At 34.4% G+C, this 25626-nt stretch overlaps 1 protein-coding gene across 2 annotated transcripts in view; it reads left to right on the plus strand.

Annotated features, from left to right (window-relative positions):
- LOC145693250 (bcl-2-related ovarian killer protein-like) overlaps positions 1 to 25626 on the plus strand; it is a 288563-nt gene that overhangs the window by 102149 nt on the left and 160788 nt on the right. For both annotated transcript variants that reach the window (XM_081769075.1, XM_081769074.1), the window contains one exon: positions 24498 to 24586. The gene's annotated coding sequence lies outside the window, so the exon portion shown is untranslated. The remainder of the gene's footprint in view (positions 1 to 24497; positions 24587 to 25626) is intronic.

The following is a 25626-nucleotide window of genomic DNA, read 5'->3' on the forward strand; positions in this document are numbered from 1 at the left end:
TGCTAAGCTATCGACTTCCAAAACTTTAAGTCAGAGCATCAGTAACAGACATGTAAATGAGAAGAATATATAGAATCTGTCCCATCGTTCACACATATACATTTATCTCTGTTTTATAAAACTAATTGAGGTCATTGAGAAGTAATCACTTACCAAATGGTGACATGTCATTTGTTGTGAAAGCCAGTTTTATGGAAAGAACTTTAGTTAACAGTGAACTAATTCCGTTAAGAGCTCTAACAAACTGCAACAGCAAAAGCTTGTGTCTTTTGAATGGGCTTGTAACATTCATTTCCGATGACTTTATCAAGATAGCGAATTTGCAGGTTGTCGTCAATTCAACAGAGGTTTTCTCCTCAGTGACAAAGTAGTGTGACAAATCAGTTTCTTCTTTTCATCCATCATGGCGTGATCCTTCTCTCTGATACTAGTCTATAACGGCAACGGGGATTAGGAAGATTTACGTGACGGGAATTTCTTCTCTTTTTTCGTGATTATATCGTGAGAATAGACTTCTTTTATTGAACTTGCATGAACTCAAAAGTATTATTAAAATAACACTTCAGTATTCCTCCCCTTCTCCTCCTCCTACTAATACTACTGCTAATACTAATAATATATATATTAGTTAGCGTGACTTTTATTCTCTTCACTTACTCACTTTTTAGACTTCCAAACTTTGTTATGCATGAATGTAAGAAGTCTTACAACACAAGTATGTCTTTCTGTCTGTCAACAGATATGAGAGTTAAACAAGTGGGTTTCGTTTCACAGTGTGAAACTACGGAAAACTTTCAAGCTATGAAATTTAATGCTCAAACTTCAAGTAGTACATCTAATAGGCCTACTACTGGTTGCGATAGCTTAATAAGATCAAAGATAGAATCTGTTCCTTTGAAGCATAATCCATATCAGAAAGCCTTACTCGCTGTGCTTTACCGATTTTGTTTTATGGTGATACAGGTTGAAACTGGAAATCGTTAATTTGACCCACTTTCGATTTAAATAGATGGTTAAGGAAGGAGATAGAACCTACTTTTGGGAAGCTTAATTAATTACAAGAAAACTATCTCAATATATTTTAAAGATTTGGCCTACAGAAATCACTATTGAAACCGGAAGTAGTAGTAAATTTCAACCATTTTTGGTACGAGTTGTGATGGTATGTTTTCTTGACACCCGCGATAGATTGCAGAAAACATCTTGTCGCTATCTATTACCATTTCTGTTCTATGGTGATAGATGTTGAAACTGGAAATGGTTCAATTTTAACCACTTCCGAATTCAATAGAACATTAAGGAAGGAGATAAAATGAACTCTTCGGAAGCTGAATCTTTTCAAGAAACTGCATCTCGATATCTGTTACCGCTTTTGCTATACGGAAATCAGCATTGAAACCGGAAGTAGTGGTAAATTACAACCACTGTCAGTTTTCGTAAAGTGTTGCCGGTTATGACGATATGTTCTCTTGACACTCTGAATCGATTGCAGAATACCACTTGTCGCTATCTATTATCATTTTTGTTCTATAATTATAAGTATTGAAACCAGAAATGGTTAATTTGAACCACTTCTGATTTAAATAGAGAGTTAACGGAGAAGGCGGAACCTATTCTTGGAAAGCTCAATCAATTGTAAAAAAAAAAAAAAAAAAAAAAAATCTCGACATCTCATCATTTTTGCTATATGGAAATCAGTATTGAAAGCTGAAGTAGTAGTAATTTACAACTTTTTCCAATTTTGGCAGAGTGTTGTAGGTTGTGATGGGATGTTCTCTTGACAGCATGACTCGTTTGCAGGGAGTTAAATGTTGAAAGCGGAAATAATTTCTTTTAACCACTTTCGGTTTGAATAGAGGGTTAACGGGAGAGATAGAACTTATTCTTGGGAAGCTGGATCAATTACAAAAAAAAATTGCATTATGATACGTCACCGTTTTTGCTCTATGAAAATGAGTATTGACACTGGAAGTAGTAGCAAATTTCAACCACTTCCAATTTTTGGTAATGCGTCAGGATAATCGTGGTACACTCATGTCCAAAATGATTGTCGCATATCTATAACTGTTTTCTTGTAAGAATATAATTTGATAATGATTTTGCAGGGTACTTTTAATACTGATACTATGTGTGTAATTGGGAAATGTATCTTTGTGGTAAATTTCATAGGAAAAGAATTATAAATACGAAAATTAGAAATGTTATGAGTAAAACAAAATGTTGCTAAATGGACAAGAAAGTTTTATTTTCGTTTTATTGTTCTTATTTACTGCTCTTTTGATATGAAATTTGCCACATACATGTCTTTTCCGATTATACACATACTAAATTTTAAGAAACACCTGGCGAATTCGTTATCAAATTATATTTCTACAACAACATATTTATAGACATGCGACAGTAATTTTGGACATGAGTGTACGTTGCCTTGAGATGCTGAATTGTATATACATAGCAATATATATATACACATCGCTATCTGTTCCCGGTTTTGTTTTATGGCAATAAATGTTGAAATCGGAAATTACTCATTTGTGTGCCAATTCCGGTTTGAATGGATAGTTGATGAAGAAGACGATTTAGCCTATCCTTAGGACGCTGAATCGATTCTAAGAAACCTCATTTCGATATCTCTTACCGCTTTTGCTCTGAAAGCTGCTGTCAGAGTGACAGACAAAGTGGTCCTATGTACTTATGCATAGCATAATTTGAAAGTCTAAAACGGTAAGAGATAGTGAGAAGCAGTTTTTGAAATAAATTCAGACTTAAGAAATAGGTTCCATCTCTTCCCTTATTACTCTATTCAAACCGGAAGTAATAGAAATTAACTACTTCCGTTTTTAATGTTGTTAGGTAAACGTCATAGAACAGAAAGAATACAGTAGATAGCAATAAGTTGTTTTCTTTAATCAATTGAGCATCCCAAGAATAGATTCTGTCTTCACCCTTATCTCTCCGCTGAAACAGGAGTGGTATAAATACACTACAACTTCTGGTTTCAATATTGATCTCCTTAGAGCGAAAAGGATAAGAGAACAAAAAATAATTTTCTGAAATGGGTTCAGCGTCGCAAGAATAAGTTTTATCAAAGTCCGTATTCTTTTGCTGAAACCGGAAGTAGTAAAATCCACAACTTCCAACTTAAATGTTGGTTCTCACATCGTAATAATTGTAAAAGATAGCAAGAAGCAGCTTTTCGTATGATATCAGCGTCTGAAAAAGAAATTCCATCTTTAACATTGTCTCTCTATTGCAACTAGTAGTCATAGATGTACTACTTCCGGTTGCAGTAGTGAATTTGAATAGGTTCAAGTCTATTGTAGTTTTATTATTTAAAAAAAAAAAACTCACTTCTTTGGTATTATTACAAGTATAACTTACGGTAAGATTTCGGATTACGGAACACAGTGAGTGTTAGTTGCCTGAAGCATTAAAAATTGGTTTTTGAAATAAAATCATTCAGTTTAACCTCCCATTATTATGCTTGTTAGGCTAAGAGAGACGCATGATTAAGGGAAGTGAATAATGATGGAATAATTGGTGGAATGAGAATTTGAGAGGAAACCAGAGTACGCCGAGAAAACCTACGGACACGATGTTCTCCACCACAAACTTAGTTGACCAGGGATCGAACCACGAACCTCGCACACAAGAGGTAAGCACTCTACCACTAAGCCAAGGTGAATAAGTGAATCGTGGCGAGAACATGCGAAGTGCACTGCTAGTGATTGTAAGCCCATAATACGATGGATGGATACCCCTCTCACCATATACCTATTTCAAATAATACCTATTCAAATAATAGGCCATAAACGAGGCAGCAGCTCTGTGTTGTTGTGGGCAATAATTTCCTTATTCACTGCTGGAGCTGTTGAGTAGTATGAGCTGTCAGTTCACCATTTTAAAATATTCTCTTTAAATTCTGTCAGAATTTTTTATTATAAAAACTTTTACTTATGAGGCTTCCAAAAATTTGAAGTAAACAATTTCCGTCTATGGACTATTATTGTTAGCATCTGAAAGAATATTAAATATACATATCATCTCTATTGTAAACTTTTGTGTTAAATAATTTTCGTTTTAATTATATAAAATCTAGACTGCGCGGAAGAAACAGTATAGGGCCTAAGTCAAAAATTGGCCAAAATAAGATAAGTCAAAATTGGAGATTCATGTGTCATGCTCCATCTCCGGTTAACTTGGTATAAGTCAATTCTAAACATGAGTTGAATAATGGAGTCTTGATACTGTTAGTATAAGTGATTCATACTTATGTTTGGTAAAATAATTTTAAAAAATCACCTGAAAACTTTTTTTTTGACATACTGTTTCTCCCGCACAGTCTAGAACTAAAACTAGTTGTTCTATATTTAGAATAAATAGCCGTGTTCATTTCTACACCACGTGAAGAAATTTGGATTGTATGATGTGACACTTTCTCAAATAATTTTGAAGTCGCAAGTGGTAGTAGATTTCTAGAATAGAGTAGAGATGGAATATATTCTTGGAATACTTAGTCGATTGTAGAAAACCGCTTCTCGTTATATATTTATTAACTTTTTTTTTTTTTTTTTTTTTTTTTTTTTTTTTTTTACTGTATAACGATCAGAAATCAAAAACCAGGAGTGGTTGATTTCTACCAAACCTAGATTGAATAGAAAATTAAGAGAGACGACGGTACATATTCTTACAACGCTAAATCGATCCCAGAAAATCGCTTTTCGCTTTCTGTCGTTTTTGCTCTACGTAGATCAATACTGAAACTAGAAATTGAAGTAAATATTTATCACTTCTCCAGTTTAAATATCATCATCATCAATTAACTCGATTCCTCACTTTTGGCCCATTACATCCTGGCCAAAATTAATGGAAATCTATCTAGTAGTTCTTAAGATTTTTCTCCCGGACGGAATATATAAAGACTTTTGGTAAAACCCAATTCAAAAATTTAACATTTTCTGGTCCAATTATCTTCGAATTTCTTTTTAATTTGAGGTGGTCATATAGATCACCCTCACCCATTCCTTGCTACGCCTCCTGTTTCTCATTTCTAAAGGCCAAAAAAAAAAAAAAAAAAAGATGATTTTGTCATCAGCAGGACAGACATTAATCTTTTTCTAGTTATGAAAGTGAAACATGAGTCAGTTTGTGTGTCACGCTATCCTGGAATGTGATACTACAGATCTGTACTGTTGGTTGTAGAAGAGCAAGGGGAACAATGCCAATCCTATTTATAAAAGATAAGCATTACAGTGAATCACACTAATTCCTAATAGTAAACATTCACACTAATAGATGTCACCACTTGCGTTGCCTGCCTGTCTGACGTCAATAGATGTAGCTACCGTACAGGTATTTTGCACATTTGAAACTATTCTGACGATTTAATTGAAAATTTAAAAACTGCATTGTTTCAATTTAATTAGGAATATTTGAAAACTGGAAGAGGCTCGTAACCATACTTAGATTCCAACATTGATACTTGTGTATTTCTACCAAGGACCTTATAAAATAGAGGATCTGCCCTTACAACAAAATTTTGAAGCCATACGTCACAGTTTTGCCACCCCATCTCTGCCCACTCCGACCAATAGGATCGCAATGTTTTGAGCTAACAATCATGGCGGAAACGAAAGTATCCAATCAGACGATGGCAGAAACGAGAGTAGCCAATTAGATGTGCCGATGATCGGTTGTTTTTTGGCTTCATCAATTTAATAGGATGAAGATACATATGCGCAGATCCTCTATTTATAACATCCTTGATTTCTACAGTAATATATTGTGACGATTTAATTGAAACTTAAACTGTTTCATTTCAATATAATTATTTGAAATGAATTTGTTTCAGTTTAACGTCCCACGATTAAGCCCTTTGGACTAAGGGATACTATGATGAAGGCGAGTAAACGATGATGGAAGAATGTGTTGGAATGATAATGTGGGAGGAAACGGGAGTACCCCGAGACACGGTGTTGCCGATCACAAAATTACTTGGCCGGGGGTCGAACCAGGGACCCCCACACACCAGACGTAAACGCTCTACCACTGAGCCACTGTGGCTCCTTAATTATTTGAAGTGATGATACTGAGCATAATAGTGTTTTGCTGTTTATTATCATAAACATATTTATTTTTAAGCAATAATATTTGTGTAACCGCAAGTTAGTTCGGGGCAAGCTAAAAGTAAAAAAATAAATGCAAACAATTGGAGCTCTTAAGTAAACACGATTTTAGCCAATAGTGTACAGCAGACCGAACAGCTTACTATAAATAGTATATGATAAAATTGAAATCAACATTGTGTTATATTTTTCGAAAAAAAAAAAAAAATTGAAACATTTGTCATGAACAGCAGAAACACTTGAGTGAACAATCATCTTCCTTTGAAATAATTATCCTAAGAGGGAAATGTTTTCTTTTTCGCCAAGAACACAATATCTTACGATTTTCTAAAGTTAGCAAGATGAATCTCGCGATCCTCATTAAAAATTAGTGAGAATGTCTTAGATTCTTAGAAAATTTAGCTTTTAAAAAATGCTAAAACGGGAGAGGAGAAGAAGCAACTTCTATAATATTATAATTTCCCGATACGGAGGAAATGAGTGAACTGTTTGAAATTAATTTTTTAACATTGTTAGCACTTGGGTCGAGCTATTCTTCTTCTTCTTCTTATTCTTTTTAAATAATTTCACTGTGACTGAAATGGTATTCTAAGGGGGAAGGAGTACAAAAGAGTTTCAAATCTAATTAAATAAAATACATTCATAATATTTCGCTTAAAATGTCATTAACCTTATAGCAAAATTCAAACTTATTTGTCTGCATACTATGACACGTAAAGCTATCACGAACAATAAATCATTTTATTTAAAGAATTTACATGTATTCACATGTGTTATATCAATAATTTAGTGGTAGCGCACCCACCTCTGCGTGGGAGTCCTGGTTCGAATCCACCTCACGTCCAATGGCCTTTCTGGTAGAGAAACACTATGTACGTGGGTTTCTCGGAGTTTTCTCTTTTCCTCCCACTTTCTTCATTCCACTATTATCATTCGTCTCATTATAGCCATTTTCCTCAGCCTTGTAGCATAATTTTGACGTTAAACTTATAGACGCGGATCTAAGGGGAGGGCTATAGGGGCTATACCGCTCCGCTCTTGACCTCAGGTATCCATGGATAAAATGGGCTTCAGTCCTACTTTCATTACACTGGATAAAGTGGGGAACTATGGTTTAGCCCCTCCTTGATCATATCCTGGATCCGCGGATATATATATATATATATATATATATATATATATATATATATATATATATATATATATATATATATATATAGAGAGAGAGAGAGAGAGAGAGAGAGAGAGAGAGAGAGAATTTTAAACAAAACTTGAACGTTTCAAGCTGCGGTTTTGAAAGCCACTTGCTTCTCGGTTGAGCCATTCTTTTTTCCTGTTTCGTTGTTATCCATGGTGTTAAATCTTCCAGTTCCACTTTATTATTTACAAACGACTTCTGGCAGCGCATTGTCTCACTCCGGCAAATCCTCTCCACCTGTGACGACAAAAACAAATGCCTTATGACGTCAATCAGAGGATAATGAACCATCCCAAACCTCCAAGTGCACCATATAATGTAAATAGGTTTTGTATGCAGATACCTACAGTTCAGATTGACTAATATTTCTTGTCTACCAATGGCTTTTTAACAAGCTGCATCCTCCCTTGTTTTTCCTTTCCATAGGATAGGAGGATGTGGTGTTTGTTGTGCCATAGTAATGTTGATGATGTAATCAAGCTCCGCTGTTTGTACAAGGTTACACAAAATAGTTCCAACCCTGACCGTAAGAGTTTAATTCAATGTTAGCAGATTGCCTGATGGATGTGTTGTTAACATCAAATATTAACAAGTTCACCGCCATAGTGACCTTCAATTAAATCCGTAGAGTAATGTGAACATCAAACACTGGCGTAAAGTTATACATAGACTCTATAGTCGACACTTGCAAGAACTCAATGGGGGATGATATTACATAATCAATAACATCTTCCGTGACGTTTCTAAATTTTGCTACAAATATCAACACATATTGAATAGTGCTGTTCTATTATTAATGTAGTGAGCTGACTTAGTATTAAAAATGTTATTACTATTTATTCCAGTTAGTGTTACCCATGAAACGAGAAGCACATTTTTAAATTCGAGACGAGACAAAAAACATGAGAATTCTCGTCTCGTTCTCAAGATGAGACAAGAAATTTCATGAGTTTCATGTTCAACACTAGTTTTCTCAAGTTTTCAAGACTTCAAACACTGTTTTAGTGTTACACGATTTATATAAATAGCTATAAGCTGATTAAGTAATTGTACAAACACAATGAAGAGTGTTTATCAACGTTTAAAGGTACACAAGTCAATACACAGTATGTTCTAACAATATATCTGGTTTAAATGCTGTCATATCACATCTTTTGTAGATTTCTCTTGACGCGGAAGGATTCTGATAACCCCTAGTTAAAGTTAAGAAAAAACCAGTGCATAAATTTTGTACTTTAATTTACGAAAGGAGACGAGACAAGAAAGAATTCTTCGAGAACTGAGACGAGACAAGACCTACAAAATTTACGATATAAGACAAGAAAATCTCTCGTATCTCTCGTCTCGTCTCATCAAGTGTCTAATATTAATTCTAATGATACTACTAACAATGAGTAGGATTAAGTCATGCAGCATGCTTATATTGACTTTTTAAATTTTTATTTTTATTTTATTATATTTTATTTGCAAAACTCACCAAGTACTGAGATAGGCCTAGAAATAAAAAGAGGTATAATTGATCTTTAGAAAATTCGTGGCTTGTTTTCTTCTTAACTTGACAGTCGACAGATGCATGATACCCTTGGCGTAACCACAATTTCATAAATGGCGTTGTATCCCATTTGCCTAAAGACTTTTTATAGTAAGATTCACTGTATGCATTTCTGATATGGAATAACACGTTATAAAAACGAACTGCTTTTACATACAGGCAAAATTTCATTTTCGTTGTTGAGATGTAGAAAAATTAAAGTGTTATATCACAACTGCAACATGTTTTAATTGCCCTTTTAAAAGTTGAAAAGTATGAAATATGTGCATATATTAGATGCTCAGAAATAGTATAGATAATTATTATAATTAGTATTATCTTGTTAAGTACTCGATCTAGACAATAACAATAGGAGAAAGCAATTGTTAGAAATGATTCATTCTCATGGACGTCTGCAAGTGGGGAAGAGGGTGGTCCTTCTCTGGAACTCAAATAAATCAATAATTTGAATTAAGTTTGCGGGCAGAAGTAATATTTTCTAAGTTTAATTTTCCATTATTTTCTTTATTTTTAACAATATTTTCTAAGTTCAATTTTCCATTATTTTCTTTATTTTTAACATTTCTAACTTCTTTTATGAAAATGCGTGTTAATGATGCTAGGTGATCATCAAAATATAGAAGTATATATGTCTTTTTGCTGAAAACTATGCCGTGGTGATTGCATACAAATCAGCCCCTGGACGATTTCCACTTCCTAGGACTACAAATTTTATCCACTCTTACGAAAAATTCTGCGGTTCCCATGTTTCTCCATCAGCTTACAAGAGCCCGTGAAAACTCATACCCATGAGCAAACTACTCCTTGCGATTTTTTTTTTCTTCATGAGAAATGACTTACATCATATTGTCGGGATGTTAGAGAAATATTTGTGATTGAAATATAAACAAAATCAAATGAATATTTTTTGAGAATACAGAGCGAAAAGAACTAACTCCCAAGAGTTAACTACCCCTTCTGGATTTTAATTACAAAAATTACTTGGTTGTTAATGAAATATTGATTTTTGAAACTAAAGAAAATCATACAGATGTTTAGGTAAAATCGATTTTTTAAAATTATTGTTTTCCAGTAATAATAATAATAATAATAATAATAATAATAATAATAATAATAATAATAATAATAATAATAATAATAATAATTAATAATAATAATAATAATAATAGTAACAATAATAATAATAATAATAATAATAATAATAATAATAATAATAATAATAATAATAATAATAATAATAATAATAATAATAATAATAATAACTAGAGAATCATACAAAAGCCTTAAGTTGGTGTGGATATGTTGAACGGTATGACCTCTAGGCGAGTTTACATGGGGCCTACAATGGAATTGAAATGAAATCTTTCAGTTTAACGTCCCAGAATTATGTCCATTAGAGTAAGGGAGACGAGAAGACCTACATCGAGACGACAAAACGAACAGACTGACAGACATCGACATCTTTTTTTTGTTTAATTTTTAGTTTATTTGATTTTATTTGTTTATTTTTGTTTGTTTCTGTACATGTACATACGGGACATTACGCGTGTACGTCCGTTGAAATCTCAAATTCGATTTTTTCACAATCACCATAGTTCCTTCGCTCGAAGATAAAAAACTGGATTACAGTAGAACCCCTCTAATCCGTTACCTTTGGGACTAGCGGTATGGTCGGAACGCAAAAAAGGTCGGATTATTAGAAAATACGGAAAATGCGGATTTTCAGCTCTAAACCAACGAACAGTAAGCACTAAAAACTGCATAGTACAGTACAGAAAAGACGCACAACGAAAGAAACGATACAAGAGATGACGGAGCACTAAGGCGAACAGCGGTAACAGCAAGTAAACAACAATGCCGCGATGGCAGTAAATGACAATGGGCCTCGTGAGTCACCGGCCAGTCGGGACAAGTTCGGCTCGAGCACGGTCGGATCAACCGGAGTGGTGGACTAGCCGAGGGCGGACAAGAGGAGTTCTACTGTAGTTAATTTTGTCGTAGGTAACATATAGAGTTAGAATAGATATTGATAACATATTGTCATCAAAGATAGGTGTGGGTTGATAGGAATGAATTATAAATTGATTGCAAATTTGATCTAAATGGATACACATTCAGAGAGGAAAGTATAATAATCATGAATAAAGTTATGTAAAACCGTGTATCTTGTACTGTTCATCTATCACGAGATAACATTTTTAGTATATCTAACATTTTCGTATTGACCGAAGAATACAAGGACGAGAAAAGAAGGAAAAAATTATTTGTCATCGTCATTGTTGCCTTTTTCCTATTAAAAAGTAAACATAACTCAGGTCCTATGTCCTTCATAATGTTTTAAAGCCGAACACTATGACGTCAATGTTTGGTAAATATCGCTTCACATATGTACACAATGTAAAGAGCTTGAGCCATAGACGCTAAAAGTTAAAGTATACAGTTTTCTTGAAGTTAAAGCGTGATTGAATACATTTAACACGAGATAAAATATCCTCTGAATTCATATAGCAGTTCGGATCTCATTGTAACCTATCTTCGTCAGCACAGACGATACGAAGAACTTCTTCTATTACATACTTGTATCTCACTTACACGGAGTTAACATTCCTCACGATGAATTTCCATCTTGCTCGATTCCACACATTATGTATCTTCTGTTTACTTCTTTTGTTTTAAGTCTGTGTTCACACTCTGCCTATTTTCTTTTCGGTGCCCCTCTTTCTCTTGTGTTTCGTACCACATTTTTTCCCATTCTCCTGCCTACATAATTCTTATTTGTTCTTGTGAGTGACCATATCACACAGTAATCTTCTTTTTTCAAAATTTCAAGTAACACTCATGTTGTTTCTTATAATTACATTTCAGACCTTGTCCATTCTGGCGACACTTCACATCAGGCCCGTAACGAAAGACTACGACAGGGAACGGCGATATTCTGAAAGGAGTGTTGGTAGTGATGAAGCTAACATGAGTTCACCTAACACGCATTCTTTACTTTATCTTTTGAGCATAGATTTATCTGAACAAACAACTGAAAGTTTTAGGAGACTGAAGGTGGCCGCAAATGGCTGAACCACGTTAGTCACTCCCTGGCTGCGGGCCTTATATACATCCATCTTAGCGCTCTCATTTCAGGCATATCTAGTTTCTTCTCTTATGCACAGGATACAAAGTATTCTGGATAAAATTGATTGTGCAATTCGACGTTCTCAAGACGTAATATCATATCAATATGATGCAAGGTGTAGTTTGATTTTCTTCCCGTAGAGTAAAAGCATAATTTGATAACTTTAGTGGGAATAAATATTGAGGTACGCTGAAACTATTGCCTAGTATTTATCATCTGCTCATGCTATGTCTTTTTATGAGAGATTAAATGGAAGGTAGTACTACACGTTGTGTACGTACATCAAAGGATAATGTATAACCACTTTACCTTTACAACTATGCCAAATCTGAGTTCACGATGGATACTGTGTATACATCTGGTTGAAAGATACCACGTAGTAGTAGTTGTTTTAAAAACTATTGCTATCACAGAAAATATCGGGGGAGAACTTCGACCTAATTAACACATCAAATCTGAATTGTTAGATTCACCTTCTGGCATAATTATTCTAACGATAAAAAGAAGGTAATTCAAAACTATATACTGAAGCACAGAGACAATTTGACAAATGATGCATTATTAAGGAGAAAAATTGAAATGTTTATACATTTCGATCCTTGTTATAAGGGATTGATACGTTCCGATGTATATTTTCTTATCTTTACATAAGAAGTAGTATTTCCCACGAGATGAAGCGAGAAATGAGGTCTTTGTAAGTTTCAAAATGTATGTACAAAACCGCTATTTTTTTTCTTAATTTTTTTTTCTAGAAACTATCAGAATCCTTCCGCGTGATGAGAGATGTGTAATACAACATTTGAATCATGTTTATTAATGAAGTATATTATGTAATATCTTGCGTATCTTTAAACGTTAATAAGTGCTCGTCATTGTGTTCATACTGTCGCTTTTTTATCAATTCATAGTTTTTAAATATGAATCATGTAACACTAAAACAAGTGTTAAAGATCTAAGACTTGGGTGAACAAGTGTTGCCTACGAGACACGTAAAATTTCTTGTCTCGTCTTAAATTTAGAAAGCACTTCTCGTCTCGTTTCCAAGATGAGATTCAAGATGAGACAATAAATTATTTGTCTCGTGGTTAACACTAACAAAGAGATATCAGACAGGAACATACACTATTTTTTTTCAATCAAAAGCTTTATAGAAAACTAAATCATAACGCATACATAACCATGTCGGTCCCGGCGTCCCCCACAAAAAAAAAAAAAAAAAAAAAAAAGGAAAAAAGAAAAGAAAAGGAAGAAAGAAAAAGAAATTAGATTTTTAAGCTTTACGTCTCACGGTTATGCTAAAGGAGAGGGTGATGATGGGAGATGAGTGAAATGGTGGAATGAAGAAAATGGGAGGAAACGGGAGAGCCTCGAGAAAACCCATGAGCACGGTGTTTGTCCATCACAAAGTTCACTTGGCGGGAGCAGGGTTTGAACCCGGGACCCCAAGCATCAGAGGTGAACGCTCTACCACTGAGCCACCGCGCCCTGCGGCGTCCTCCACAGGGGACATAAAATATGACGATATTATGATCATCCCCTGTAAACAGTTTTCAATGTTGCCAGTCGGATTTTAAAGTTGTAAAGCAAAATATTGTCGTAATATTTTATGTCCCATGTGTGGGATTCCGGGACCGACATGGATAATAAAATTACGATCTTACCTATTTCTCTACATAAAAATCAAAATATTTAGAAGTGAAGGAATTGTATCAGTTTGAACTTTAAACCAGTTGCTTGCATATAATAATCGTTTGTAATCTGCTGTTTACGTCATGGTAAGAAAGAAAACGAAACGAAACGAAATTTCTAGGTTAATGTTCCATGGTTACGCTCTTTATGCTAAAATATACGAGTGACTAATGAAAGTAAATGATAATGCAAGAATTTGTGGAAGGAGAATGTGAGAGGAAACGGGAGAACACACGAACACAATATTTTTCACCATAAACGTATTTGTCCTAGGATCGAACCAGGGAACCCTAGTACCAGAAATGAACGCTCTACCACAAAGCTACCATCCTCCTGTAAATAAAGAAAAAAGATAATGTAAGTGACTTTACGATATCCTATCGAGTTTCAAGTTATGACGAGAAGTGTTTTAAATGCGGACATCTCTAGTAAAATGAAAACTTGCTCGACGAGAGTTACGATTTGCAAGATATTATGTTGACATAAGTTTTCTATTATTTTCGTAATTTCTTTCGAAAGTTATTATCCGTATTGTTATAAGTTAAGAAACAAGTTAGATTCGTTCACAGAGTGGAACTACTTTAGACTTCCCAATCATGTTACCGTTTTCGTTCTATGTCGATAAACGTTGAAACCGGAAATGGCTAATTTGAACCACTTCCGGTTTGATTTGAGTGTTAACGGATGAAATGGAATGTATTCCTGGAACGCTGAATCGATTGCAAAACACTGCTTCTTGATAATTCTTACCGTTTTTGTCATATGGAAATCAGTGTTGAAACCAGAACTAGTAGTAAATTTAAACCAATTTCGGTTTTGGTAGAGTGTTTGGGATAGTCATGGTACGTCCCTTGGGACGCTGAATTGTTTGCTAAAAACCGCTTCTCGCAATCTGTGACCGTTTTCGTTCTGTAGTAATACAGGGTGTCTACTGACCTGGAAAACCTTGAAAACCTGGAATTAGCCTGGAATTTACTTTTGGACCTGGAAAACCTGGAAATAGCCTGGAATTGGACGAGGAACCTGGAAGTTTTAATTTTTTAAAAAAATATTGTTTTGGGGATTGGTATGGAATAAGTATATTTTTGTAAAATGCAAGAAAGTTATATACTACAGCATAAGTCAAAAGCCAATAATAACTTATTCAGTGGAGACGTAGTTGAGAAAGACAGACAGACGTGAGCAGAGTGCAGGCGGTGAATGTTTTTGGAAAGTATGTTGAGGGTACAAGAAGAGACAACAAGATTGTATTTGTTTGGCATGGTCGTTGTGAATAACAGTGACTACAAAAAGAGCTAAATTAGTCCCCGATGAGATTAAGGTATTTGAAAAGGTTAAATTTCATGATCTATTAAGGTTGTGTTTTACACTGAGGGGATACTGGCATACAAGCCAAAAGCTTTCTCTGTAGTTGCTGCTTATTTGCATAGTATGAATCAAGCTTATTTGCTGCTTTGTGAAGACATTGGTTTACATGTTTCTATAGCAAGATTAGTAGACAGGTCTGGAACAACATTCCGCTTATACCCCTGTGTCGAAGATATTTAACAGGAGTCCAATCCCACGGATGTCGCAGTGAACACCATTCCCGGTTTTCCGAAAGATGTATCACCGGAAAAAAATAAAATTGCCCACATCTTAACGGAATTACTTTTTGTATTTAGGTTAACATTTTACTAGTCTTGCAATAAATCCTGTTACACAGTAACAATTAACATTTTATTTTTCAGCCATTAAAATGGGGAAAAGTAAAACTAAATTCCAGGACTCGTGGAAAGGCCAGTGGAAATGGGTTATTAGGTCCAACGATCCATTTAAAGCAGGTTGTAAACTCTGCAGAACTGATTTTGACATTTCAAATATGGGAGCTGGATCATTGAAATCTCATGAAAAAGGAAAGAAACATCAAATAGCTGTTAAAGCTCTTAATGCATAATGTACGATCGTAAAGTTCTCAAGCAATGTTAACAAGGAGCCTTCCTGTACAAAAAAATTCTACAGCGTCTTCCAGTTCAGTGACTAGCACATCATCTACTCCAGTTGTTCAGGAGAAAAATGAAAGCCCAGCAAAAACTAGTGGTGTAATAAAGAGTTATCTTATCAAAGATCAAGCCAAGCGAGTGCAACGGATTTTGTTTCCTTTAATGTTTCCTGAGTGGGAAGTCATGCAGTTACACAAAGACAAAATAGGTTATGTCATCACCTTTGGATTGGGCCCATATTTCCAACAGACGTTATTCGTGAACTACAAAATTGTGAATTTTTTGCAGTATCGTTCGACGAAAGCCTAAACACTATCTCACAGAAAAATCAAATGGACTTAGTAGTCCGTTTCTGGCACACTGACGAAAATAAAGTTTTAACACGTTATTTAACATCAGTATTCCTCGGACATGCTACTGCCCAGGATTTGTTAAGTGCATTTATAAATACTTTCAGGACAAGGGTCTCGATTTTCGTAAGTTACTTCAGGTTTCTCTTGATGGCCCCAACGTTCATTTGAAATTTCTGAGTGATTTGAAGGCCTATCTGAGTGAAGAAAATTGTGAAGGTCCACAGCTTTTGGAGACAGGAACGTGCTCTTTACATATTGTTAATGGAGCTTTTAAGACTGTGCATGTGACAGAGTTTTTGCGAGCGTTGTTCTATTTATTCAAGGACTTCAAGGAGCAGATTTCATGGCAGCATCTGGAACAGCAGTTTTCCCTCTTAAATTTTGTTCTATTAGGTGGGTGGAGAATTCTAAAGTTATCAACCGTGCCATAACTATGATTCCTGCCTTAAAAGTTTATGGTGATTCAGTGAAAACACACTCCCTGGAGACATTTGTCGAGAAGGAGCAAATAACACCTGTAAATGCTGATATGGTGAAACGGGAATATTTAAAATTCTGTTCAGACCAAGACACAGCACGAAAACTATGAAATTTCAGTTACAAAAATGACAGATTAGACGTTTTCCTCCATGATCTGTTAAGTAAAGGAGGTGTCTCCAATGCGTTTAAAACATTGATAAGATATGTGTACTTTTCCATAGCAACGCAGCAGTGGAAAGGAGTTAACAAAGAGTGCATTGTTGAAAAGCTCCAAGAGGAGTGCTTGATTGCCCAGAGAAGTGTGTTGGATGCTGTGCGTGTTGCTGGTGACATACGTAATATGAATATCACAAAGAGTATGATCCAGTATGTGAGGAATGCATCAAGCAGAAGAAATGAATATCTGAAAGACCGCGGTGAAAAAGAAGACAGAGCAGCTCGAGAAAAGAAAGATATTAAGAAAAAAATAAAAGAGTTGGAATTAAAGAAGAAAGTAATACTAACTGATGTCGAAGCAGTAGATGCGTTGGAAGAACAGGTGAAAAAGTTAAAAGGGATGTTGAACTCTAGAAGTTAAATGTCAAAAACTGTTCACTGTGAAAGTTGTTTTCTATATTTGTTCATATAATGTGCGTGGTTCCTTAACATTTTCAGTTTTTTAAACTTTCATGTTACAATATATTTTTAAATAAAATATAATTGATGGCCAGTCCCCATCCAAGAAGAATCTGCAGTAACGTTTAACAATATGGACTACTTTGCGTAAAGAATTTGTATTATATATGATCATTTTCTTTTTACTTCTAAACTAATACTAGTTTGACAAAAGTGGCGGGAAAATAGCTTACTCACCGCTAAGTCCTACCAGTACGTAGCATAAAATACCACAAGAGTACTTTAAAGGGGAGTGCTTGTAGTAAAATACTCTTGTGGTATTTTATCCCATAACTTAGCGGTGAGTAAGCTATTTTCTCGCCATTTTTGTCATTGTTCATCAACACTTACGTGCTACTACTATAATATTAGTTTATTTGAAGTAATGTTTTTGACGGAAATTTACTATTATATAGGGTGAACGTTAACTAAACCGATAAACTTCGGGAGGTGATTCCCGAGCCCGAAACAAGAAAAACAGTCCTGTAACTTTTCTCCACGGCACATAGTTTTGGAGCTACAAGGTGCCGAAACTGTGGAAAAATGAACTTCCGAGGCCTATATTTCCAGACCTATCCAACGTAGAGAGTGCAGCTTAATATCTCTTTAAGGAAGTCCTATCTGTTCTGAACATACGATTTCCTTTGTGAGATTTTAAGCAGCACTCCCTACTTTGGATAATTTTGGAGATATAGGCATCGGAAGTTCATTTTTCCACACTTTCGGCACCTTTTAGCTCGGAAACTATGCGCCCTGGAGAAGAGTTAAAGAGATTTTTTTTTTTTTTCTTGTTTGGGTGCCGAGAATCATTTCCCGAAGTTTGTCGGTTTAATTAAGGTTCACCCCTGTATAGTATTCCTACATTAGGATATTTAAAGCTACTGCACATTTCTCTCAACCGGCCTTCTGGTAGGGGATATTTTAATTAAACATTTTCTTGTGTAAAATGTTTTGAGAACCTACATTTCAGTCAGTTTTTTCTTTTCATCTTGTCACTTAAAGAAACCCACTTGTCATATGCATTCTCTAATTATAACCAGTTTTTGTTAAGAACTATATAAAATTGCATTAACTTATATGTGTTACAATAAATGACACTCTACTGAATAGACCTGGAAAAAAAGGAAAAATAAACCTTGAAAACCTTGATAAAACCTGGAATTTGAAAATGAACATTTAGTAGACACCCTGTAATAAACGTTGAAACCGGAAATTGTTAATTAGAGCCACTTCCGGTTTGAATAGAGAGTTAACGGAGGAGATGAAACCCATTCCTAGAATGCTGAATCGACTGCAAAAACACTGCTTCTCGATATCTCTTTTCATTATTGGTTTGATGCCTGTTCGACAGACGAACGGACAAAGCCGTTATATAAGACTTCCAATCTTTTGCATAGCATGATTTGGAAGTCTTAAGAACTTAGAATTACTCACCCTTTCAGGTGTATTACAAATAAAATGCACAAACATTTTAAAAATATGCTTTATGGTAAAGAAAACGGTTCATGATTCTAAGCGTTATATGCTAGTAGTAAAATGTTAAGGTACGCCGGTTTTACATTAATAAAAATTAAAATTTAAGGGTTTCCGATAATTTTATGTTATATATTTTTAACGATAATATGTGCACTATTATCCTACTGCTTCATAGTAAAATGGTAGATGATTGTCGTATAATTTAGTATAGTTTCATCTTAATAGATGATTGATTCTCATATAGTATCAATTATCATGTTTACACAAAAATGGAATTGTCTATTTCCTCATAAACTACACATGAGGATTTATCCTCAAATATGTATTTTGGTCAGCTCAATGAGATCTGTCGATCTCATCTTTGGACGTTTTTTCATTGTATGCTAATAATATTGTATAAAATTTGATCTTTAAAACTAGAAAAAAAGAAATAAAATATTTGAGTTTTACGTCCCACGCTTATGTCGGGTAGGCAAAAGGAGACGGTGATGATAAATGAAATAGTGGAATGAAGAAAGTAGGCGGAAATGGGAGAACCCCGAGAAAGCCATGCACACGGTGTTTGTCTACCACAAAGCTCACTTGGCGCGAGCTGGGATCGAACCAAGGACCCCTGCACCAATGGCGAACGCTCTACCACTGAGCCACAGCAGCCCCTCTTTGAATTGAAACTAGAATTTCCTTACAGATGCAGATACAACTTTCCCCTTCCCTTTCTTCAAGTTCGTACTTTTAAATACCCACTATGGAGAGACGGTTTCACTCTAATAGAGATATTAACTTGTAAAGATACTAAATGATGCTTACTTTTAGTTGAAACACAGTGGAAAAAGGGGGGGAAAAGAGTTAAATCTTATCTCTTTGATGTTTGAGTGTACTATGACTGAAGTATATTTCTCCTTGATTTTCTTGTTCTTTCTCTTCCATATGGAGGGCACGGTTGCTCAGTATTTTATCACTTATCTTTGGTGTGAAGAGTTTCTGGTTCGATTCCAGGCCATATAAATTTGTGGGAGACAACATTGTATTTGTGGGTTTTATCGGAGTCTTCCCGTTTTCCTTCATACTATCATTCCATCAATTCTTTCAAAATTATTCACTTTCACTAATTATCCTTTCGCCTAAAATACATTAAGATTTTAGTTCTCTTTCTCATCCATAGTTTGTTCGTAGCGTTAGAGCGGGTATCAAGAACTATACTTTAGCCTTCACTTACACTACGAAGAGTTCCTGATTCGATCCCCTATCGTATGAAATTTGCAGTGAACAGCGTCATATCCGTTCGTAACTTTTTTGTAGAGTTTCTCTCGTTCCCTCTTACCTTCTTACTCCAACAAGTCTTCCATAATTTTTCACTTTATTGCAAATAAAAATATAATTGTGCGTTTACAATAGTTTACATAGTTCATAGGTTATCTTAAAATTACCATCAATTTCAGAATACGAATGGCAACGATGACATAAGTAAACTTAAAATAAAATCAGGTTACAAGTTCTAAATTTTTCTATCAATGACCTTAGCATATGAGTAATAATTACAATCCTAAGGTTCAACAAATTTTGAGCTAAAATTGTGAAACACTTGGCTTGACTTGACTCTTTACAGGTATTTTCCGTTCCTGGATTCAAAATATTCTTCAGAACATCGTCAAAGTGGTTATCAGCCTCCTAGGATGTCTGTACTTAGGTCTTAGTGTGAGTTATAGAAGAAAAATCTCGTCCAGAACTTTGCCAGGAGGTAATGTGCCTAAGATCGATGACACATTCCTGCGCTGAATGGCGATACTGATACGTTGAGAAAGGAATGCAGTAGCTCGGGGATCACCTGTTTTGATCGCTATTCGATGACCAACTTCATTAATGAAATTAGATCTTTCGTGACCCCAAGACCCACTGGTTTCTATTGCTACTGTTAGAAACCAATATTTGTCCAATAGGTTTGTGCATTTTAGTGTTTTGTCGGATTCTCTGTGAGCGGCGATAAGACTTGCCTGAATTGAAGAATGGGGTATGTTGGAAGGAGCAAACGTAACGGAACATATGAAATCCCAGACTAGTGCTTTTCCATTTTTCCACGGTACCAAGATCATGCCGTCAGGCCTTTTATCATCTTCATTTATATATTGTATTCATATCTTCACCATACATCTAGTGTATTCGTAATATTTCATTTCGCGTGAGCGTTACGCTTAAGTTGCCAACATACGTGTATTTTTATTAGAGAAAATTACATAATTTAATTACATCGTCCGTATTTTTCTTCATTACAAACTATTATAGTTCGGTGTGAAGACTTTAATGTCTCATATAAAACGTCTAATCCTTATAAATCACAGTAAGTTTTGAAATAAGAGGGCGAAACAAAAACTGAGAGAAGTTAATGTCATAGGGCGCATCGAATGGAGTGCTCCTTGAACAACAGAGACTCTTATCATGAGACCCCGAAGGGTCTCCCGAAAACAAAGTATGTAATGTTTTACATAATTGAAGAGATCGGGAAAAAACACAGGTACAAGTTAGTGAGATAGGGAAAAGTCATAAGGCACATCAAATACAGCGTTCTGCTTAACGCGCAAAGCTTTTTTTTTTTTTTTTTTTTTTTTTGTCATGGGGTTTCGGGGGTCATCCGAAAATTCTAAATAGCAAAGGGTGTATAATTCGATACACGATTAAAAGAATAATGAATAAGCAAACATTTTTTGCAGGAAAATATTTTCGTGTGAAGCAACGTTTACGAAATGGCAGTAGGTAAGTTTTACTAGGTATATACTTATGCAAGAGTTCGCAATGAAACAGTGGCTCTTTCGTAGCTAGTACACCGCACAAAAAACTGTTTATCTTACCATTACCTTTTCAATGTTGTATCAAGTTGCAGACCTTAACATTTAAAATTTTAGGGTGGCCAACTAGAGTTTTATGATAGGAATATTTGTAAGTCAAGCACAGCATTTTATTCGATGTGCTCAATGGCATTTCTCCATTTCACTTTTCTGTTTCACCCTTTTATCTACAATCGTTTCTAGTTAAAAGTACTGACTGTGAGCGTTTTATCTTAAACACCCGGTATATTCCGCGTAAAATTTCTTTTCTTTTATAGAGCAACTTCCTTCCGAAGACCAGAAAGAGTTCATATTTTCCAGTTCATGTGTCATGGACATCTTCCATGTTTTTTGTTATGTGTTCCCAAATAAATATAATTTGGGGGTGGGAAAGCGACACGATATACGAGAAAATAAAGGTGATGTATTCGTTCTTCTAGAAAGCCTACTTCAAACAACAAGACAAAGCAAATGTTGTGCAAGCAATTTATTCAGTACGAGTGTGGTAATATATAAACACCGCAAAGTGTCGAAAGAATAGACATAATATGTGAGTGGAACAAAGAAAAATTAAAGCAAAAAAGAGAACAATTAACGCAAAAATACAAGTTTTGTGAGAAGAGACATAAATTTCACATAATACTGAAAATAAACTCGGTAATCCTGTTGAAAAAACATAGCATTGATACGGATTTATTAAATAATGTGTTTTTATTTCTCACATAGTGTTTTATTTATTTATTTTTAAAAAAAAATCTGTTTCGGGTTTAGCATTCGATTGGAGCACAAGGACTATATGAGACGTAAATTTGCAATTCAAACTTGGGATCAAAACCTCATGTACCCTAGTGGAAATTAAACTCAGGATTATACACGGAGAAATGACACAGTAATTATTAAACATCGAGTTGTTTGTAAATTCTTGTATTACATAACGTGCTAACAGATTATAGCCTATAGATAGTGGTCTAGTAAACGTGTAATATCAAGAATTTAAATTTGTGTTGTAAATAGTTTTCCACTTTTACAATTATCTTATGTGCGTGGGTTTTCTCGGGGTTCTCGTTTCCTCCCACTTTATCCATTCCACCATTTCATTCATTTCTCATCATCACCGTCTCCTTCAGTCTATTCGGCATAACCATTGGACGTAAAACTGAAAGATTTTTAGCTTATGCACCATATCCTATTGTATTCATGTTCCAAACACGATGAAATACACGAATCCTGCGATAGTGCCTTGTTTTTAAGTTTTACGCAACCACGCAACGACTGATATCATGTATAGCCAGGACCACAATTTTTAAGTCCCGTTTATGTGGCGTTTAGTGAGAATTACACGCACAGGTATAGCACATCTAGAAATATGTTTCACAGCTCGCGTCAAAATTTCAGTTAGTGTCATAATTTTAGCCGCAATAAAAGTATTGCAAAACTGATTGGTCATCCCTTAGGACCCTGTTTCTAGTCGAATGGCATGCGTGCAACGGAATCAGCCATCTGTTTTAGCTACTCGTGATTTATTCTTGCCGCACGATAAAGTATCCTTCATTCTTCAAAAATAAGTCGTTAATGTTTTTTTCTCTTTTTTCTTTTTCGAAAGAAAGGTAGTAACGTTACTACAACACACCCTATACTCACCGGGTTTGTCTCTCATTGACATCTACACCATGTAAAAAAATAAATAAATAAATAAATAAATAAATAAATAAAGTCCGCCCGTTTGAGGATGATTAATATATTTGACTTTTCCAACGCATAAGTAACTGAGCACATGTCAATCAATGATATATTGCGCTAAGTGAACCCTATTTTATAAAATAATAATAACAATAAAAAATGTTCATATGGCCTTAGTCTTCAACTTTGTGAATTCAACATTTTACAGCAGCATTCTTCTTCTTTCTTAACGTTAATTGAAGTTTTATATCTTCATATGCAGACCTAGGTTCCGGTTTCAGTTACCTATATCACTGAATGTTGTTATAAATAATTCTTTTGTAATATAGTAATTTTAATGTAATAAGAGGTACGGACCATCGCACTAAACTTTTCTCGCTCAAATTCCTTAAAGTAAATCATGTTTTGATGCAGTATTAATGAAACATTTTCTTGTGAAGTAAGAACCAAATTATAAGGCATTTTGGGAAACCTCATTCAAAGGAAACTCATTGCCAAAAGTGAACTACCCTTTGTAGATTTTTCCATAAGAAATAACTGTTATTAATGGGTATGTTAGGGTTATTAATGAAATAGTAACAATAATAAAATAATATTGTAAAAATTAGAATAAAACAATAACAAAATCTCATGGGGGATGTTTTACAAGATTGGAAAAAAGAAAGCTCACTCCAAGACTAAATTACAAGGAAGTGATTTGTACAAAATAATAATAATAATAATAATAATAATAATAATAATAATAATAATAATAATAATAATAATAATAATAATAATAATAATAATAATAATAATAATTAATAATAATAATAATAATAATAATGAAACACTTATTTATGAAATATGACCGAAATCGCCTGAGTCGTTTTTGAGAAAGTAGTTTGAAAAGAAACCCTTGTGATTATTTTCGTAAGGAATAATTTACACAATATTATAGAGTTATTAATGCAATATTATTTATATTTATGAAATATGAACAAAATTGTTAAAATTGGTTTTGAGAAAATCGTCTGAAGAAAAACTCACTCCCAAGAACAAACTACTTCTCATACATTTTTAATTGCAAATGAGTTATACCATTTCCCATCTCCATCTCTAACCCTTCATTGAAACCAGAAGTGTTAAATTTGCCATTTCCGGTTGCTATATTGGACTCCATATGACAAAGCGATAATATATTCTTTACAATGCTGCTGGTTGAAACATAGCGTCAGTGAAATACAACTCATGTGGTTGTTAATGTGTAGAGGTATTGTGATTTTTGGAAAATGAAGTACCAGTAATATTTATGATATTAATTAAAACTTTAATAAAAAATATGGCTTAACACTTTATTACATATTGCGTTTTCTTCCCTTACAGGTTCATATTATGAAAATGACTTTCTAATTGACGGAAAACTAAGTCTACTCATAAATTGCCAAAGGCTTCAGTAAATTTTCATCTCAAATGTAAGTATTAGGACCAAATGTTTTCGTAACAAGGTAAATAGATACAAGATTTAATTTTATGTGTCTTATATTTATTAAATCAGCACATAATTTCTAGTTGGTCTAATCAGTACGTAATTAGGTTGGTAACCTGCTCTTGGCCCCCTACCTCTTTCCTTTAAGAAACTTAATGGCTGATTATGAGGTTGCTTATGGTTAGAGTTCGAGAGATTTAATTTGATCCACTTGCCACTCAAAGGTTACGTTAGAGCTATTCTTCGAACTGTTGAAATTGTTGTGAAGAGAGTTATAAACGGTTTGAATTATATGTGAGTAACTACAGGACAGCATTCACTTGTAAACTGCTTGAAACCATTCATATTCACAGCTAAGTTTCTCATGGAAAGAAGTGGATTCACTTGATCGAGTGTCCGTCGACAGGAGTCGTAAATCTATTGGATTTAGATGTATAGAGTATTTTAGTAGAAAGTCAAAGAAAGTCTCGCTAAGCATAACACAATATATCCTATTATAAACATTACGCTAATAGCCTTATAAAATCCACACAATAATTCTTGAACGAAAGTGAATTTTTTAGTTTATTTTTCAATAAACAGCTAGTGTTCGGCCTGGTTCGTTAACGGAGTCAATCTCTTCAAGGGTAACGGCGACTTTAACGATGGCTATCCATATCTAATATATGGATAATGAGATTTTCGCGTGATTTTCTTTCCTGTCTTTTACCAGAGGCTACTTTTTTGTTTATATTTGACAAAGCTTAGTACTAAACCTTTTTTTTTTTAGTGTTCTATAGTTAGTATTCATTAAAACATCATTTTTGGAACAAGTTTTAGCAGTCATTTTCTGTCTTTCTGGTTTTGAATAAAGACTTATTTCGTATAGTCGTCAGGAAAATCGGGATATCCATTTCTTACGTATTTCTTTTCTATGGATTTGAAAATAAGAATCAACTTTAAAAAAAAAAAAACGAAATGAAATCTTTGAGTTTTACGTCTCACGTTTATGCCGGTTAGGCTAAAGGAGACGGTGATGATGAGAAA

The sequence above is a fragment of the Thermobia domestica genome, chromosome 8 (assembly GCF_964235325.1).
Source record: "Thermobia domestica chromosome 8, izTheDome1.hap1.1, whole genome shotgun sequence".
In the NCBI taxonomy this organism is placed as follows: Eukaryota; Metazoa; Arthropoda; class Insecta; order Zygentoma; family Lepismatidae; genus Thermobia; species Thermobia domestica.